Raw genomic sequence first — 21,981 nt, 5'->3', positions numbered from 1 at the left:
GTTTTGTTAGAGTATATTTTTTTTTTTTATTTTGATTTTAAGAATCTTCAATTTTATGGCTCTTTAAATCTAAGTCTTTCTGTTCAAATACTATATTTCTATTTTTAAGATCCAAAGTAATATATAAATATATTTCATAAATTTAAAAATCTCTTTTTTAATTTATTTTAAGAAAAGCACTAATTTGTAGGTTTTTTCGTTTCTTTTTTTAATTTGTAATACTTATTTAATCCACAAATGTTTAACTAAACAAAGAAATCATCATTTTTTATTTAAAAATATTTTTTGTTAATTCTTTGTTTAGTTTTTTAATACTTTCAAAACGTTTTGGCTAAAATTTATTTTTCATAATTTCTAATCAATTATAGTATATATGCATGTATTCCTTAAAATTGCTTCAAGCCGTGTGCAAGTCTTATCAGCAAGTTTTAATATTTAAATATTTATGATTTTTTTTTATATTTAAGACATATTTTTTCACTTACAATCTTAAAATGTTTCTAAGGCGTAAAATGTAGGAAATATCTTAATTATCATTAGATGCTTTCAAAACCCGAAACTAAAATAAACCAAAACTATGTCGTAATGAAGCAGCAAAATTTCCATTTGGAAAAAAACACCGAAGAAATTAAAAACTTATTGGGGCAACAAAAATCAATAAAAAAAACTAACAATTTATGTGCCAGTTGACATAAATTATGGTAAATGCAGAGCAGATATCAGTGAACCGGCAGCCGATAGAAGTTACCTACAAGCAAACATACAAATAAACACACAGCATCTACTAGGGATGGCCTAGAGACGAGCACGAACAGACGCAGAGTGCAGATAAGCAACATAAGTTGCCATATCTGAAAACACTGAAGCATACTTTTCATCTGCACACATACATACAGAGAAAATATTTTACATACACATGTATCGCCTTAACATAACTGTTTCGAGCATCACTTACAACTGTTGTCAGCCAGCAAGCTGTTGAAGAAGCTGTGTACGATACACACACAGATATGAGAGCCCGGCACGTTTGATGGAAATAAGCCTTGTGCTTTTTGTTAACATTTTTCTTTTGCTTAAAAGTAAACAAACTGGAAATGTATCAAACAAAAAAATCACAGCGACAAAAAGCACAGGCACACTCTGATTGCGCATCAACTTCATTAGCAAGCAAAGCGTGAAGGTTGGCGACGCCGACGAGCACAGCGTATATGACAATGCAGTAAATGCGAAAAAGAAAATAAACGAAGAAAACAGGCAGAAAGATATCTGCAGGCAAATAGAAAGGCTCATAGTGTAATCTCCAGCTCATTTTAATATGCGCCCATTTGGGTGTGAGCTGAAAGCAAAAGTAGTCTAGTTGGAAAATGGAACACATTTCGTTTACAAGATTCCAAAAAAAAAAATAATAATTCTGCAAAGAAACTTTGGAAAATTTGTTGCCAAGGTGGGCTTGTATTTTTAAACTTTTTTCTTTTAATATATTTCACTTTTTTGATGGAAATAGTACATTTACTGTACAAAGGTACAACGCCATGCGAGTCTATGTTGGCATAAAATGTACTCTTATTCTGACCATTTTTTGCGGTTGCTGGGCATTAGCGAACCTTGTTGCTATTTATTAGCCATTTCAATGACACGCGTTTAGCCGCGGAACGAATTTTCCGCACAAGCGCATCTGCTTTTGTTTTATGTTAGACTTGAAGGTGGAGAGCTGATGGTTTTAAAGAAGGTAGAAGATAAAGCTGTTTTATTAAGACAAAATTTTGATGAGAAAATATTAATAATTTCGAAATAAATATGAAATCAAAAAAAAATTAATGAAATTACATGAAATAAAGTTAATTTAAATAAAATGAAACAAAATAAATTAAAATAAATTAATTTAAATTTTAATAAGTTAAACTAAATTAAAAACAAAGTAGAATTAAAAATAATTTTTGCACTCAAATAGGTTGAACTCGGTATTTTAAGGGGTTATAACGCTTTACGGGTTTAAACAAATCGATTTTTTTTTGCAATACCCCTAGAATTTTGTAAAAAATTTTCAAGTTGAACCCAGTAATAGTTCGGAGATAAAGCTTGAGAACCTGTAGGCTAGACTTCGGCCAGCTAGACTAAGTTTTTGAAGCCGGTTGGCAAGATTTCCAGAGAACTACTAAACCGATCTTCATTAAAATTTCCACAGGTCTTTGAGATACAGTTCTTAAAAACTTGAATGAGACATTCGATTACAATTATTAAAAAAAATGTCGCAAAATGTTCACTGAAATTTTCACTTTTTTGTAAAAATGTCTGACAAAAATTAAGTTTTTTTTCTTCTTCTAAGTTTCACTTTAGATGATACTTTAAGAAGTCCTGCCATCGCGGTCACATCTTTTTCCGAAGGAAATGACGTCGCAATGGCGGAATTAAAAATTTCAGAATTTCTTTGCTAATAGTGTATGTTTGTAACACTAAAAAATTCTAATAAACTATTTAATTTTTTATGTGTGAAAATTGTTGAAAAAAGGCTGTTTTTTCCCAGAGGAGGAAGTGTGTTTTCAAGACGGTGTTTTCATTATTTTATTACGAAGAAATCTTTAACCGAAAGTGTTGTGTTTCGTTGGAAGTTTGTGGCGAACATGCTCACAAAAAAAATGATATTGGCTAGGAAGACGAACAACTTTCTTGGCGGCTAGACCAATTTGAAGGTGATTACGCTGAAGCAATACTCGATTATGATTGTTTCCCAACAGAAGAAAAACTAGTAGAATCATTGGAAGACACTGAATAAGCAATTTCCAAATGTATAAAAGCTGTCAGATACAAAAAAAGTAACGAAATTATATAATTGGTAAGAATTGAAGCCAAGAGACATTGAAAGACGATTTTGCATATAAGAAATGCTGCTGGAATGCTTAAAAAAAACAATTTCTGCTTTGAATTGTGAATGATGATAAAAATCAATTCAAAAGCCAAATCAACGACGTAGCCGAATATCTACGTATGTTACTAAGATAATGCTCTCAATCAGAAGGCCGTGCTATATTTTGAGCTTCCAACAACTATTTATAAAATTACGGCGAGTAATTGCCCATAAGCCCTCGAAATTGACGACAAGATTCAAGCAAATAATTTTCCTTCATTACAACGCTCGACCTCACGTTGCAAGACCGATTAAATTCTATTTTGAAAACAATGTTTGGGTTTTGGTTTTGCCTTATCCAGCTTTGAGTTTAGACCTTGCCTCTCCTCACTATAATTCTTCCTATCGATGCAGAACATCTTCAGAAGAGATTATCAAAAATTAGCTTGATTCTGCTTGATTAAAACCTGTAATGGATTTCAAGAAAAAAAAAACAGACTCATTGCAGCGTTGACGAATTGAAGTGGTTTTTGCAAATAAGTAATAAAAATTTAAGATATGGAAAACTGAACTTTACAGAGTAAAAGTGCTTTGTAAGTTTTTGAATAGACGAATTTACTAAACATTACAGGCGCTAAGACAAAGTAAATAATTATAAAGATTTGTAGGAATTAGCTTTGCTACATTATTCCAAAATGATAAAAGATCGTAAAACTGTAGGGTGTGTTTAAAAATCATTATTCATCATGATATAAATATCATAAAGGGCTTAAGTCATAAGCCATTGAGTTTATGTGACGATTGAGACTCTGCTCTGCTGATTATTTGCTTTAGAATTAAAATGTACATGATTCTTCTAACACTTTTGTTGTTGTTGAACAATGATGTGATACTTTATTAAGAAATTATTTCTTTCTTATTTTTTTGAATTTCAAGCAACTTAAACTCCTCCACAGAGCCTTTTAATTTAGTCTATTGGATTTGTTTTCAAAAATATTTGAAGCAACGCGATTTGCAAATTTACTGAAATATTTATATAACAAATACAAATTAATATTTTATTTCAGAGTATCGCTTTTTTTATAGAATTTATGGTTTCGAAGCATTTCCATTGATTATAATGCAAGCTATGGTAATGCAGAAAACTACTTTAAAGCGTATAATTTCTGCATTTTAAATGAATATTTTGTATAAATGATGTATTTATGTATGTATGTTTACAATATAATTTAACTTCATCGAAAATGAGTGTTTTTTATTACTCACGAACTAGTACCAATATTGAAGAGATGAAAACGCACGCCACATTTATAAAACATACACACCACAAAAATTAAGCTGAAATATTCCTAAACCTTCTGAAATGAACTGCTGTTAAACAAAAATAAATGCAAGTAAACCTAATTACCGTTAAAAGAAATTCAAAAACCATTAGACAAAGCATGAAGAGCAAATCAAATCATCAATAAATTTCACGCTAACTGACTGCAATCAAGACGAAAAATACGGAATTTCAACTGTTTTATAGGAAAAATCTGTTTTCATAACAACAACAAGAGAATTAAGCAAACAAACAGTAATAAAAAACAGCAAGAATATGTATACCAACAAAGCAGCGAACGCCAAATGCCACACATAAATGCCACGCATACCAGAAGTGATTGGAGCTGCAGAGAGCAAGTGAAAAAAAAAATTGTGTATGTATTTATAAAATGAAAAAAAATCAAGAAAAACTGTTTACTATGGCTACACCCAAGCTAAAATACCTTTCACACTTGGATTTCTTATAGTTGAAAATGGTACAAAAACTTCTTTATCTTGATTTTGTTAGTTCAGTTTGTATGGCAGCTATAAGCTAAAGTGCTCTGATATGAAACATTTTTTCAGAGGATGTGCCATTAAATTGGATAGCAATTCGTGAAAAATTCCGTGAAGATATATCAATTAAAAAAATTTTCAATACAAGAACTTTATTTTGATCGTCTAGTTTGTATGGTAGCTATATTTCATAATGATTCGATATGGTCCATTTCAATAAGGGAGTATTTTCTTGACGAGAAAAGAACTTGTGCAAGATTTCAGAACGGTAACTTAAAAACTGAGCGACTAGTTCGCATTTATACAGTCGGACCGACAGCCGGACACGGTGAAATCGACTCAGATCATTTATTTGCATAGTAGGATCTCCGTCATTTCCTTTTGTATATAACGAATTTCTTACCAAGCCTTCTATATGTACCTTGTTCAGGGTATAATAAAAAAATCACCGTAAAGTCTGGGGAAAAAGCAATAAAAGCCCAAAAGAGGGGCTCTTACAATTTGCGGCTTATGCAGCAAGTGTCGGCAAACTTGCGGCAGCCACATGGCGAACTACAGTAGCAATGACTGCTTGCCACACGCGCTTTACCGTCACTTGTCGTCACTGCGACCGTATAATCGACATTAGAAGATCAAAGCGTTGGGGGCCATATGCCAACGGCAGGCAACGTCAAGCGCATGGCGAAGACGGAAATGTGAAGAATTTTAATTGTCAAACATAATTTTTCACATAATTACCTGCTCATAATTTTTTCAGCAATAAACTTAAAATGTTAACGCGTTTGCTTTATCGTGGCAGCAAGTAAGAGAATGAATGTAAGTGGATAAAAAAAAATTAATAAATAAATTTCAAGCGGCACATAGACAATTTTCGGTTACACAGCAGCCACGACAAGATTGGGTGCATTTGATAAAGCAAGTAGTAAGTAGAAGCAAGCGCTGGGTAAAGCGGCAACAAAACACAAATGAAGCGCAAAACAAAGTGAAATTAAATGAAATCAAATGTGCGCTCATTTCGTCTCAAATATATTTATGCGGTAAGGTGAATGGTAGACACAGTGGACACGTAAAGAAATTAATGCGCTTGCTGCAGCGTTCGCCATGGTGTGCTGGGTGCAGGGAGCGCCACGGCGGCATTTATGATGCCTTTGTAATTTCGCTTAATTTGTGCGCTGCGGCCGATCAGATAAAACTGGCATACGCAGGCATAATTTAGTACGGTGTTTTGTTGGTGTTGTTTTTTTTCCTGCTATCTATCATTCTTTCATCATTAAGCAGGCCAGTGCGTAGGCTCGAGCATTTAGTCAACAAATCTTAAATGTACATCTGCCGTACATTTTACGCTTAGACAGCCAACAGTGTTAGGTACATGCACAATTTTTATTTGCTAATGCTTTTTTAGATAATTTGCCGAAGACAGTGTTGGTGTAGTGATTGTGCACGGGAGAGGTTTTTTGCAGGCGTAAACAAGAATTGCATTGAGTGGAAGAAATTTGTGTTTTGTGCGAATCTAATTGTGCAGAAATGTTGCTGTTGTATGAGAATATCTTTCTTTGATATAAAAAAAAGTAACAAAAGTTGCAAATGAAGCACATTTTTTAAGCCTGTTGAATGCATTTTAAGTTGGTGGTGATCCCTTTTCAGGAATTTTTTTCTCATATAAAAAATTAAACATCTTATTAGAATGTTTTATTGTTGAAGTTATTGTTGTTTAGCTAAAACCTTAACTTAGAACTTGAACAGAGAAAAAAAATTGAAAATTGAATTTTTGAGAGACATTTGTACAAAAAAATAAAAATTTTAGTTAAAATTTCACGAAATTTTTTTTTTTTTTTAATAGTTGTAATCGAAGAAAATCCAAGTCTTTGTGTCTGAAAGACCTATGTTAAAAATCAGTTAAGAACGACGATGCACTTAGCCTAGCTAGCCCCGTGCGCGCAAGTTCCCAAGGCTGTATCTCCGAAACTATTACTCGTATCAACTTTAAAATTTATGACAATATTTTGGAGATGTTGTAGAATTTAATAAGTCAATAAAAAATATGAATATATTTTTAATATGTTTTATTTGCTCTTGAAAGCTAAATATACATAAAATAAAAATTCTTTATGTGTTTTTTGATCAATCTTTCTCGAAACGCTGTTTTCTAAGGCAGTGACGAAAGTTTCTCCGTAACAGCACAGCCATGCGACTTGAAATTTTCACAATACACTTTAAAATCTATCACATAATATTAAAATGAATAAAATTGTTGATAATAATTTCGAATTTTTAGTCTACAGAGTGGAAAGTGTAATTTTGGTTAGAAATACCTTAGGTAGAAATTATTACAAAATTTTAAAAACTTTCAAAATTTTATCCTTTTTTATTTATTTGATAACTAAAATGCTATGCTGCCTTTCAGGAGAATATAACCCCTTAAAGTACACTAAAAATTCTCGTTTTTAGTCTATATCACTTTTTGCACTTTAAGATATTTTAATTTACTTCCTATGTGTAAATAATACTTTCGAGTCATATATATGTTATAAACATCAACTGATACCCAACAAATTAAATTTTTCTTATTCGCATTAAATAATGTTAGATGCTCTTTTTTTATTTTTTTCTTAAAGAATTTTCGATGTCTGAATTAATTGGAAGATGTTTCAGAGATCTTTCAATTACATTTGTAATTCAATAGTAAACTTGTGAGAAAAAAATTATTAAAGTTCTTGCCAGAATTTTCCTTTTTCTAAGTTAGAATAAGAATCTTAATGATGGATACTTTATAAGGCATTCTAGACATTTCATTCAGGAAGCAAAAATATTTGAATATACGAATATGGAATCGGGTTTTTATTTGGAATCTATTTAGAGCTTTGTTGCTAATTTCTCACAAAATTTCATTACCGACATTTTATTCGAAAAATTATTAAGACGTTTTGTATTGAACAACCGTTTCTTCTATTATAAACCAGGATATGACTTTAAAAGTGATCAATGAAGGTATACAAGAGAAAATAACTTTGTAAAGAACTCAATATTTTTGCTTGTTTTTAATGAGAGTGAATAATATTAAATTTAATAATGTATATGGTTTCCATTTATTGCAATGTAAAAAATATTCAATTTAAAATTTTTTCACTCTCATTGAAAACAAACCAGAAAGGTTGAGATCTTTAAAGAGGGGACTTTTGAAGAAATTAACTTTGGAAACGAATCATTAAATGTTCTGAAATGAGAGCGAAAATAATACTTTTTGTTTCCTAAAAAATTTATAATACATACTACAATGTGAAGTTAAAAGTTTTTTATGGTTTTCGTTAATTTTCCTTTAGAAAATCGCTCAAATTTTTTTTACTCAATACTAATCTGTTATTTTTCTAAATTAAAAAATGCTTATATGTAATAAATGATATTTTTTGGAAATTTTCGTATTATTTCTTATAATTCAGATTGCATTAGATTACAGAACAAGGTCAACAAAAACATTTATGACTGTTTAATTAACACATAAAATATATTATCCATCATTAGTACCAAACATCTTGTAAAGCACCTCTATTTACATATTGAGCTTTATGTGAGGAAAAGTCACTAATTGCCTGAATTTATTGGGTAGTTTATAATGCCTCATAAAAATTCAAAAATGTACGAGTTATTAGGTATATTGGCAAATAAGCGAAGCAATAATGAAGATGTCCTAAATGTGGCAAGGTCAAAAAAATATTGAAAATATATAAATTGGTTTCACGTATTTAATTAACGCAAAACAGAACTGTTTTGAAATATTGTGAAAAATAAATTTGAAATTTATTTGCCAATAAATACACAATTGCACGCAAACAAGCCAAACACAATTTGATTAACTTCTGTAGAACGTAGCACATATACATACATACATAGATTCATGTAAGTCCACCAAACCAATATTTATGCACCAAAGCAAACCAGCGCACTGTCAATATTTTTAAGACCAATGCTAGCACTTTTCATAAACGTTGGCTGCCAACCTTCTTTAACTAATTAATACTAAATATTTAGCTGAATTTGAAGTGTGCTAGTGGGTGAGCGCTTCACGCAACATACACCATAGATAAATACAACAAAATCGCCACTCACCTGTATCGCTTTGTTGTTGCTATTTTTGTTGCAAAACCGAATTATTTGTATCAACACCAAACGTTATTAAATCCACACGCTTGCACTTCGCAGCAGTTGAAGTGTAAAAAGCTATTAAAAATGCATGCGGTGCAAAAGTTTTACACAAACAACAGAAAATACACACACTTATTTATTTATTTATTTATTTTTTTTTTTTGTAAAAATATAACACGCTCGCGTGTTTAACTTTTCGTAGGCAGCTGGTAAATTAAAAATGAAGCAATTTCACAGTTGCACAGAGTGGCGGTTGCAGCGCTTGCGGTGGCTTGTGGTGTGCGGCTTTAAGTTGGCTTTAATTGCTTAAACACGTAAATCCACAACAAGCTCAAACAAATTGCTATGTACACACACTTTTATGAGCTGCTGTAAAGTGTGCAGTTTGTTTGGGAAATATTTTTTATTTGTTTTGTTTGGGAAATATTTTTTTATTTTTTGTTTTGGAAATATTTTTATATTTTTATTTTTATAAGCGTTTCGTTGAATTAGTTGGGTTGTAATTGGTGTTGTGAGCTTTCTGTGTGCGAATTAAATCCGCAAAAATTTTTTCTTTAGTTTGAAAATAAATGCAGTAATTTTTCTCACAGCTGTTGTGCTACATAAAGCGCAGTAAATTTTTTTTTTTTAAATATTTTTTATTACTTATTAATCTTTTTTTTTTGTTTTGCTGCGCAGATTGCTTGCTATTGGTGAGTTATTACAATAATTTTTATTTATTAATACTTTTTTTATGTGTTGCAATTGTTTTGTAAATTTTTTTTTTGTTATTTTTGTTCGAGAAATCTATATTTTTCACTTGGTTTTAACTTCTATGCTTTTATTAATATTTTTTGTTTGATATGTTGTTGTAAATATATTACAGACTCACAGTAAATTTTTGTTAATTTTTATTTCGGTCATATTTTTCAGCTTTACTGCTGATTTGTTCTGAAATTTTTTTTCTTATTGCTTCGACTTCACTGTTAATTTTTTTACAACTTTGTTCCTTCTTTCTGTTAAGATAATATTTTTCGCTAACACTCACAACTTCTTTTATATATTTACCATTAGACCAATTACTTTACGTGGGTAATTAAGTCATTTTTTGACGAATTTATTTCAAAACTCAAATTCTTCACAGAAAATAATTGTAATTAATATGTAATGATTATGACATATAATGATTACAATATGTAGTGATTACCAAATATGATTACAATAAATCAAAATATTTATTTTTGCAATTTCCCGCACAGTTCTACATTATCTGTTGATATCGCTTAAAATCATTTACCGTTATTTGGTTTTACAGTATTTAAAATTTTATGTAACTGTAAAACTTTTCCGTAGTGGCTTTAATTCATTATAGTTTTAATAATACGCCTCAAATTTTATAACTATAAAATTATTTTTGTTTTTTTTTGTAGTAATTATTTTTTCACACATAATTTTTTTCGTATATTCACTTCGTGACTACCGCAGCGTTTTTTGGCTTTCAAAACGCAAGCTGTCTGTCCAAAAGACGCTATTATCCAACACATTTGTTGCTTCCTAACGTTGCGCCCACTAGAAACGACGTCGTTGTCTCAACGTATTTTAGCTTTCTTATCATTTTTCGTTAAAGTCCACAATACAACCATGATTTCAAACACCAACTTCGTGTTAGCGACAAATTTTTACTTATGCCAAAAGCACATTTTTCAAGTTGCCTCAAACACTCTTACTGCGTTGTGTATTTATTTTTCGCAACAATTTTCATTTATCATTTGTTTGGACTCACACACAAAAATGTACGCGCGCTGTTTGCGGAAATCCTACGTCGAAATATGCAAAGTTCGGTTTGCGCGACGCGTCGTCAACGCGAAACAACATCGATATGTGGCGGAAGTACACATACGCACACACACCTATAATATCTAGTACGGTCATAAACGCGCCCGAGAAAAAAATAAAAATAAAAACACAATTATATATGTATGTATGTATATGGAAAACACCAACTTCAGATTTTCCTCGACGACGACGAGTTGTCGTTCTGGGTACACGAATAAAAATGATAATCCAAAAAAGTACCGTTGTTTTGACGGCAACGAACCACACAAACAAACGTACGTTCGGCTTATACGCGTTAACTAAACGTTTAAGCGCGCTTAATACAAATTTGTTCTGACTCCGTAGAGTGTTCGGCAGCGACTGTGCGACCATTCGTTGCGCAGTTCCGCTACAGTTGCACGATGGCTCACTGCCTGGCCGGCCCTTCAATGTACTCGTGTACACATGTGCTGAGCATAAATTATTGCATGGTGGTGGCTGGGTGACATGTTCGTCGTTGCTGTTAAAGGCAATGCTGCTGCTGTTAGTGGTGGTGCTGGTGAAAGGTTGTGGTGGTGTTAGCGCTGACTGTTGTCGTCGTTCAAGGCGATGATGCGCAGCACAACGCACTATAGCGCTCCCGGGCGCTTTGAGAGCAACACTTGTATCCCTGCTCGTTTGTAGAGTAAGCGCCATGCATTCGGTTAGGCATTTTGTAATGCGAAGTTGTGTGGATTATTTTCACTGCAATTGGAGCGGAAGAGCGAGAACTCTTTACAAATACTTGCGTACATAAATAAGTATTCTTATTGGGAATGTTGCTTTGTATTTTAGCAATTTTCCGTAAATTTTTGCTCTCCATTACAGCGCGTGAGTAATAACAACAGCAGCTGTGACATACATTCTTACATATGGATGTGTGTAGCCGCACAGGTACGATGCTGTTGCATACGTGCTCAGCTGCATTTTTTGAGCAACCAAAACAGAGAGCATAACGAAAAATGTTTTTAACGAAGATTCCAGTATTAGCATATTTTCGTTATTTACAACGTCTATTTATCTAGTGAGTTTACAGCGGTACTTGAAGAGTTTGTTGACTTTTTGGCTTAGGAATTACTGTTGAGAGATAATGTTAATAAATTTGATAAATATAAACAGTAACATTCTTTAGCATGAATTTCATTTACAGCATTTTTTTCAGTTTGATATGTGGCAAACATTGGAGTATTTGCAGTGACTGTTAAATTACAACTTTAACCAGAGAACGATAATATCTTATAACATTCTATGGTTTAACAGCAAATCCAGCAGTCCACTTCCAGCAATGGCTGTTGCATTAAATTTAGCAGACATACATTTCTTTGGTTAAATTTTTCAAGGGTTGGATAAACTAGAGGAAAAATTATCCTTAAGGTTAAGAAAACGGAAACCATTTTTTTTTTTAATATTACCATTTTTTATTACCACCTTCTTCAAAAGGGTATCAAAATAAATAAAACTTTTACTGTATCTCCGAAGCTATTATTCGGATAAACTTGAGAATTTTGGAGAATAAAAAAATTGATTTTTTGAAACCGCAAACCCATGTAAGCCCTTAAAATCTAAACTATTCTGACGGCATTCATACATATGTAGACTGTAGCGACAAAGTTGTTGCGACACTTGCAGCGCCGAATTTAGTGTGAACGGAGGAACGAGCGATCGTTCAAAAAATTCCTTCGAATTTTGGTCAACTCGCGCAGGCTTTCAGAAATCGTACGAATACTCAATTTCTGTTGAATTTTGATCTGCTCGCACATTGGTGGCAGAATTTCTTCAAAGTTCACAATTGAGAAATTTAATCCTTAACTTCTATGAAAAATGCACGTTTTAAGCTTTAACTAAATTGTTCGCCTAAAGCTTACAATAATAACAAATAAATAGTACTGAAGTCACTATAAAATATTTCTGTGAAGTTATATGTATATGCGATAGTTTCCGAGTACCCTTATGGGACATTAAGGATGGGGAGTCAGATTTTGCAGCAGTAGACTATTCAAGAATGTTCGCAGTAGAGCGGATTTATTTATAAGTCTGAACTGAAGGACATTAAGAGAACTTGTGGAGAGCCTTCTGCGAAATCGTAGAAGGCTGTCATGAATCCGTATGGTTTAAAGGTATTCTGGCAAAAAATCTCACTCCCTTGGGGTATATAAGGAACGAAGCTGGGCACTGAACTTCGAGCAGAGAGAAGCCTTTAAAACTAGTACTGATTACTCGCTTTACACAGAACCATCACAATGAAAAAATTCATCGGATTGGCTTCCATCTAAACAAACTGGGTTAGACTAGACATTGCCTTATAGGGAGGTAATGATAGCATTCATAAGTTAAAAAGAAATTTACAAACCCTAATTTCTTAACAGCAATCCCACCTACTTCCTTACTGACAGCTATGTCAGCTATAAAAGCAGTTAACAGTTTTATTCACTGCTAAGTGATTATTAACAGCTATGTAACTTTGCCAGAGAATGTTAAAGCATAACAAACAAAATCAATGTAACTTAACAAGAGTATGTTAAAGCAGAACTGACAACATATATTTTCCAGAGGATGTTTCAGCATTTGTATTTTCAAATACGTTATCTGTTCACCGTATAAGAGTTATCTTCGTTAAGTTTCTCTCTTTTTGGCATAGAAACGTTGTGGAATCATGAGAAACAGGTTAGATAAATGCAACTCTACTGAAGTTGTACATTATTCCGACAGATAATTTGTTTTCCTGTTGCGCATTTCATTGCAAGTCTTTGAAATTTTACCTGACTTTGTAATTACTATTAATTCATTTATAATCAGAATTTAGTAAAAGTGATAAAAAGTCCGATACAAGCAAGGGTAACTTTGTTTTGAATGTCGAATAAATTTGATAAAAAAATGTAAACTTTAGTTTGAAGAAGTAATGACCATACTGAAAAGATATTCACAAATGGATCAGCATAGGTCATTTTCGGCCAAAACATTGACTGAATATTACGAAATACAGAGACAAACTGGCCGACACGTTTAAGAATATTGGTTTCTGACATTTGGTTTTACTTTTTTGATGTTCTCGATTTGACCCCTCTTTTAATTCGTTTTTCTTTAAGCAGTTTCTACAACTGTACCAGATAAGATTCTAAGCCTTACTAACTAAATCCAGTTGTAATATGTACAATTAGGAAAAGTTTAATCCTGCTGAGTGCGAAGAGCGCACTGGATCTCTTGCCTTTTACTTTCCTGCTCCCGCACAGGTACCAATAGTTGCCAAGCATTCACTCAATTCCCGCCAGACTCAGCTTTCCAATAGTTACAGATAAAAAAACTGTGAAGCATCGATCCGTTCTCACTACAACGACAGTGAAGCTGATGCCCTTCCTTGCCAAATGATCAGCTTTGCAGTACCTCTAAAGTCCGCCATCCATTCTATTACTAATAAATAACCCTATTCCCTTGATTGTGAGGCATTCCTAACCTCAAGCGTACGGTCACAGAGTTCATTGTTAGTACATATATACATACGTTCTACTACCGGAATGGCTAGTCACCTTCTTAGAGAGATGGCCAATCGTTCACCCAGCCCCCTTCAAACGCAGCTTTCAAATAGTTATCCACAAGAGAACTGCGGAGAACCGAACTGTTCCCACTACAACGACAGTGTAGCTGAAATTTTTCGACAACTTATAGGCTTTCCAGATGCTTGCAATTCCTCTAAAACCTGACATCCAAACTAGTTCTTTGATTGGATTGGTTAGGCATTTCCAACCTCGAACGCAATATCGGAATAGATAGTCATCTTCCTAGAGATCTGGAGCAGTAAATCAAATGTTGCTTTGATGGCAGAAACCTCGGCTTGAAAAAGTGCAATAATCAAGAAATCTGAAGCTGCTATGGATAGATAGTTTACAGTAGTAGCCACCTACACCAACCCTTGGCCTAAAGCTTGACACACACCCAACATCACTCTCATGATGTCAGTGAAGAACCGCCGGAACTTGGTTCGGTGACTGTATGATCCATATAGAATTCAAAGGACGCCCAAGTTTTCAGGAATACACTCATTTAGAAACCCAGATTCCTGCAGTCTAATAGTGACTTCAATGTGTAAAATATAAATATGTGGAAAACGAAATTAAGTGTTATGGTTGGTGTGTTCTTTAGTGCGACAAACATACTGATGAGCGCGGTCTATTAAGCCTTCTCGAGTTAGTTATCAAATGTGGCATTTTATAACCTATTGAGACACACAACATATCTAACAATGTTCTGGACCTAACCAAACATCAATTTATTATTTTATCTTTTAAGAACATAATTTTGGAGAGAAGCACTTAGATATTCAACCACGTTCTAAGCCCAACCCGAGCTATTAAACTAAGGATGTAAAATTTCGATTGAAATGCAATATGAAACTAACCTAACATCCATTTTAAATTTTCTGAACTCCAATGCGAAAGATCTTTGACAGATTGTTTTTATATTTTCCGATCAAATTACGTATATACAAAAAATAGGAGAGAATAAATTCTATATCCAACTATTTCCGGAACTCAATATAGTTGAAGCAAATCTGAACCTAACCTAACTTCGATTTCATATTTTCTGGTCTACAATTTAGAAGACTTTCGGCAAATTACTTTCATATTTTACGCCCAGATCCACAGGTGACATGCACCCAAATTACGAGTTCCACTTAAATACAAATAAAATATTTGCTGTTCTACTTTAAAGAATGTGGGCCAAACGACAGACTTTCTAATGAAGACGGAAGGAAAACACGTCTGACGCTGCAATAAAAATAAATACTACTTTAATAGCGTGCTAACTGCAGCTGAATGCAATAAACTATATTAAAGCAACAGCAGCAGCAACAGCAACATGTTGCCCACTTCTGTATGTATATACTACACATATACATATGTATATACACTCATGATCTCATAAATCTTAATCGCACAGATTGATCTGCGCCTGTCACAATATTGTCCCATTTGACTGTCAACAACTTTGGCCATCGATTGAGGCGACGAGCCCACCACTGCAGCTGCTGCCACTAAACTAAAAACAACCGACACCAACACTAAAAACAAAAACAACAATATCCATTGCCACGACACACTGACACACAAAGCGGCGGACAGAAGAGAACGGTATGCGCGCGCGACAAGCAGCGCGCTGATGAAGAGCCGATAATCGTCGTGCAAAGCAAGCGCATTAATCAAGATTTGAGTCAATCAGGCACAAGCGATGAAGTGCGTGTGTGCGAAGACACAGCGCGGCATATGGGAGCCGCTAAGCGACCGCGTCCCCAAATGGTGTGAAATGTTGAATGAGCGAGTGCAGATACATGTGTGTTGTATGTGTTTGTGCGTTTAGCGATAAATGCCGATAAATACGGGCAACCGGTTGGAGCGACGCGTGTGAAATCTGTGCGCTCACACGCGCTTATCAGTTCCCCCAAAAAGGCGTTGTACTTAACAGCTTCGCCTGCTATGCATGCCATGCGGTTAAGTCAGTTAGTCAGCCAGCCAGCAAGCCTTATAACCAGCCAACGTTTCACTCACTCACTCAACTACTTAGCCATTGGGGCCAACTGGTCGCGCAACCGGTCGCCTGAAGATCACCGTATAAAATGCCGCGTGGCGGACGCGTCTGCTTTCCAACGTTGCTGCGCTATCAATTGCCCTGCGTGCTTGTGGCGCTTCTTGGCATAATTCCGCGCGCATTAGTGTGGATTAGAGCCACTTAAGAGCGTCGCGCATATCAGCTGCCGCACGCGGTTGCATGGTCGCTGCCGCCTTGTAAGATCAGTTGGTCGCGACGCGTCTTCACAATGTGTTGCATAATTATATATGTATGTGTATAAAGGGTTGCTTTTTTAAGCCATGTGGTTTTTAACTAGAAATAAATTTAGCTTTATTATAAGGAAAAGGCCATTATGTTTTAAAATGATTTTAGGCAAGTAACCGTCGCGCTTCGGCAAGATCAAATTCCAGTAGAGAGGACCACCATTTTCCACGACTTTTTGCAGCAATTAGTGGCGAATAGTTGGAAATCCACAACCACGGGAAGGTGGAGAGACAGATATAGTCAAAATATGATAAGACAAGAACTAGGGAACTATTAGATAGGGACCAGGGATATTATGTATAGTAAATTATAAAACTATATAGTCGAAAAAGTCTTTTCGTATTTCTAATCAAACTTCAATTTATTTTTTTATATTTATAAGGAACTTTAGTGAAACAGATATGTACCATTTTGATCGAAAACTTTTTGCCATTTTTCCACTAGAGATTCATCAGTATAAAACTTTTCTGGTTTACTTGGCGAAAACCTCCGACAAGTAATTTTTACAGGCTTGTCTTGAAACCAACTTTACTAAACTCAGCGAGATTTACATTGACCGAAACAAATGGTAGTCCGATGGTGGAAGGTCAGCGCTATATGGTGGATGCATCAAAATTTCTTAGGCAAGCTCTCCCAGTTTTTGCCGAGTAATCAAAAATATATGTGGTCTAGAGTTGGAAAACGAAACCTCTTCTGACAGAAAAATGTAGAATCAATCGTTTGATCAGGCTGAAATAGCTCATAGTGCATGATTCCTTTCCAATCCCATTAAACACTCAGCATAACCTTTCGAGGCGTCAATTCTGGCTTTGCGACCATTTTTTGAGATTCACCACGCTTGGAGCATCATCGTTTTCGCACATTATTGTCGTCTTTGATTCACTTTTCATATCCTGCTACCATTCGCTTCTGAAATGGTTCGATTTCATTTCGTTTCTGCAAAGAATCGCAGATGTTAATTCGATCCATTAAATTTTTCACAGATAATTGATATGGTACCCAAACATCGAACTTATTCTTGTAGCAAGCCTTTTTTAAATGATACAAAACCATTTGATGATGAATGTTAAGTTCCTTAGCGTTGTCATGGTTGCTTATGTGACAGTTCCTGTTAATATTTTGGTCGACTTTTTCAACGAAAGGTTGACCAGAGCGAGGTGCATCTTCCACATCGCAATTTCCAGAACGGAAGCGAGCGAACTATTGTTGTGCTCCACGAAACTGATACAGCATCGTCTACGTAAGCTTTACAAATTTCATTGATAGCTTAGAAATAGATATGCCTCATGACAATCTTTGCCGCAGCTCCATGCTCGAAGGTATTTCGGAAACGCCAAACAGCTCTATCAAAAACCAAGATCCTTTATCTACGCGCTATGGTGGATGGGCTCATTTGGTTGGGTCTTCTTCGATAATCTGCTCCATAGTACCTATAGCGTCTTCGGTGCGCATTGGACGGGGTCCCTGAGGATGCTCTAGAGTAAACTGCGAAACTGATCCTGGATTGCCTAAATTACCTACTTTTCTGGAGGACATTGTCTCCCGAACTTTGTTCCGGAATAAGTTTGTTTATTATGAAATGGCAAAACCAAGTGAGTAAACACAAACTAATGCTGTCAAAAGGGTCAGCTTCGAAAAATGTTATAAAACCCCACGACTAAAAAAACACCCATTATGTACGCATGTATGTTGCGTTTGTAGGTATTATTAGTTAAGAATTTTTTACGCCGATAAAATTATGTCAGCTTTTAAATGTTATTAAATGTTTAACTGTGGTTCTTGTTGCTGGTATTTTTGTTTTGCTGCTTTTTATATTGTGTGATAAGCGTGAAAATGTTTGAAGAGTCCCACTGGGCACAGCTGCTTGTGCGCGTTGGAGTGGCGTGTGTGCAATGCATTTTGCTGCAATATTGTTGTTGCTGTTTGCGTTTACTAAATGTGACGATAAAGTCATATTGCATTTTTCGTAAAAAAAATTTTATTTTCTTTTTTAGGTTTCAATTTTCCAAATGAAAATGTTGTAAAATGTTTCAGTTATCTTTGTGGTTTTTTGCTTGTGTGCTCACTTTTGTTGTTGCTTGGCTTTAATTTATACACAGTGTTTGGAAATTTATTACCCTTGCCACACCATCAGCAACATCAGTTCTTCAAGTTGTTTTCTTTCGCTACATTTTTCACATAAACTTTTTTTTTTTGTTTTGTTTTTTTCAATTTATGTCATTGTAATAAATAATAATGCTGGTTCTGGTGTATGCGCTTTTAGTTGTTTGTTTAAATTTTGTTTGTGTTTTTTGAAGTGGCAACCATTGAATGTGTCATATCTGGTGACAACTGCATTGCGTTGCAATCATAAAATATCATATTGAAAATGAAGTACACACAATAAATTGTGGAAATTATTGATTATGTGAGTCAATAGACGGCAATAATTGGACGCAAGCTCATATAACATATACCCGCATATATAATATATAGTATATATGTATATGTATATGAATATGTTCTGATATCGTAGGTAAATATAAATATTACACTTCTTGGAAGTAGGTGGACTTATTTGAGGAATGAATTTGTTGGTTTACAATTATAATACATACATATATACTATATATATATTGTAAAAAAGTACCCGGAAATTGTAAATAAAACACGGAATATTTAATTATTCATCAATATATATTTCATTGTCTTCAAAGCAATCCCCACCAGATGTGAAACACATATGGCAATGATTTTTCCAAACCTCGAAACACTTTTCATACATATTTTTTGGGATGGCCCTCAGCGAATTTTGTTTCAACTCTCTGCTTGATTGAAAAGGGATTCCACAGACCGGTAATTTCAGTTTGGAAAAGCAGAAGCAATCTGATAAGTACGGTGGTTGACCGATGGTATTCATGGCGCTTTTGGCTTTAAATTCGGCCACAATCGTGGCTCGATGTGATGATGCATTATCATCTTGTAAAATCCAAGAATTGTTTTTCCACAACTCCGGCCATTTTCGATGGATGTTTTCATACAAACACCTCAATATGACCAAATAGAACTCCTTATTGACCGTCTGTTCCTTCAAACAAACTCAAGAAACACCAAATCATGGATATAGAAATAAAAACAGAGAACATCACCAAGAATTCTGTCTCATCGGCAGGTACGTACGAATGTGGGATCGAAATTCTCATGATCAAGGATGTCCAAAGAGACCTGTTTACGGTACTCGTTTTGAAAATAATTCAACTTTATCGGATGAGTCTAGCATGAACGCGTTACATACCCAAAAGCTTCTAGTGAGTAGCTACAGGTGTTTATGGCCTGACGTTATCCGGATGAAACATAATTACTCTCCTATTGGTCAAATGAGAATCGCAAAAGCTTCCATCATGTGATCCAATTATTGACATTACAGATTGGAATTTAAAGTTTGACTTTTTATCACGAACGTTTTCGCTTAACAGCGTTTAACAGGTTTAAATTCGGTCCAGGAGGTCCACTTTGAGTTAACTAATGTAGCAGCAATACATCGAGTTTCTTTTTGTATTCGAAATAGGGCTGACATGACGGTCGACAATTACCCTTTCAGGTTGCATTTCTGACATCAATATTATCGAAACGGAATGGACAAAAACAAACCAACACGTGATTAGCTGTTACAGTATCAGGACCATACGTATAAAGGACTTGGCTTACTCTTTCACCTTTATCAAAGAAGCACTTTGACTCTTAATCAAATAATACTGAGTCAAGAATTCACAAAACTGTTTAAGAAAATTTTCGGTACGATTATTTTTCTAACCGATCACACTTATAGCACTCGAGATAGATTTACGAAAGCATATTTCGTACAGCTCATCGATCCACCGAATGTGTTATTCCCCGTGGCCATGGACATAAATCTTTCGCAGAACCTTTTTCTCGAAAACTCGTAAAGTCAACTCATCAGAAGTTGTCATCGCACCATATAGCAGGTCGGGAATTATGATAGAGTTTGGGCTTTGTTCGTTGAGAGAGGACTTCACTTCTCAATTGTCTACTCAGTCCGAAGTAGCACCTGTTGGCAAGAGTTATACTGAGTTAGATTTCCAGGCTGACATTGTTGATGTTGTTTATACTTGTTCCAAGATAGACAAAATTATCGACAACTTCAGGACGTGTTCTATTCAGTCGAATATTTTGCAATAAAAAATGCTGAGTCTCAAGATGGGTGAAGGTGTTGCGCTCAGAAGGGGGATTATGTTGACTATAATTTACATAACTTGAAATTGTGCAATAAAGTTGAACGATTTGTAAAAGTTGCTTTAGCGTAAGTCATTCAATGATGAAATGGCAAACAATGCTGAATATAACTAACATGATAGCTTGACAGGACTCACTCGTGATTTGCCCAAAAAAGATATTGAAAAAAGTACTTCTTGGATCACCTGTTATGTTTGGCAATGCAAAAGGAAATGCTCGAATACGAAAACGGTCAAATTAAAATTAACTAAATGAATAATCTGATTCGGAGTTCTTTTCAGTTTGTCATGTTCATAAGATTATTAGGAAGATACTACATTACACTCAAATTTTAATCTGTCTTCAAGTGGTTTGAGCATGCACCTCATAAACTATCAGTGGACGGTCGGGAGCTATTTAGTTTAGTGCGGCTTTCTGGCACTAATGAACTGTACATTAAAATTCGACTGTTGTATGATTGCAACTGAGGAAATTTCCAACTTCCGATAAGATAACGATGAAATAAGTAAGATGATATGACATGTATCTTAACACTATTATTAGGATATACCCATAAACACTTTCATAACTTAATCTTCCCGTAGTCGTGATGTGGGATTTTTAACATTTGCACACATGAATGAAGTTGTATTTTAAATAAAATAAAGAGATTTATTTATCGCTAATAAAAATAGTTGTTTATTAATTCGCTGCCAAATTTGTTTGTGTAGCTGATTGAATCACATTCGCACCTAAATCAACTAACCTATTGGCAGCTGTCAACATTAAAATACATAAAATTATTGAATAAATTTGGTGCCTGCTTTAAGACCCAGTAGGAAATTTTAGAAATAATGAAACTTTTTTTAAATCAAAATAAATAAATTTCAGCATACTGAAATTATTGAGGGAACATTTCTCCAGCATGCTGAATGGCAGTGAAAGCGTAATACCAAGAGATCCTAAACCCGATTCTCCAATCGTTCAGGAGGGAGCAGAGATTATACTACCGACTAAGAAGAAGTTCTAATAGCAATTAACCGTGCGAAGAACAACAAAGCGGCGGGGGCTGATGGCTGAGCTATATAAATGCGGTGGCAAAGAACTGCTAATGATAATTTATTAGCTTTTTTTGGGGATATGGTCGGACGTAAGCACATCCTGTAATTGAAATTTGTGTAGCTGATTGAATCACATTCGCCCAATACACGAAAAGAGAGAACACATAATCTACACCAACTACCGTCGGATAAGCCTCCTCAATAACGCATATAAGGTTCGATCGAGCTTACTGTGTGAAAGATTAA

At 34.4% G+C, this 21,981-nt stretch overlaps 1 protein-coding gene across 1 annotated transcript in view; it reads right to left on the bottom strand.

The window, feature by feature from the left end:
- LOC108977474 overlaps positions 1-10,981 on the bottom strand; it is a gene marked incomplete at its 3' end in the record, with an annotated part of 158,984 nt that extends 148,003 nt beyond the window's left edge. Inside the window, 1 exon segment of the mRNA XM_018947170.1 lies at positions 8,768-10,981.
- Between the last annotated feature and the right edge of the window lie 11,000 nt (positions 10,982-21,981).

This window comes from Bactrocera latifrons, unplaced genomic scaffold (genome assembly GCF_001853355.1).
Source record: "Bactrocera latifrons isolate USDA-ARS-PBARC rearing strain unplaced genomic scaffold, ASM185335v1 scaffold_9, whole genome shotgun sequence".
Lineage (NCBI taxonomy): Eukaryota > Metazoa > Arthropoda > Insecta > Diptera > Tephritidae > Bactrocera > Bactrocera latifrons.
Note: the sequence above shows the minus strand (reverse complement) of the source record. Positions and strands in the feature narration are given on the sequence as shown.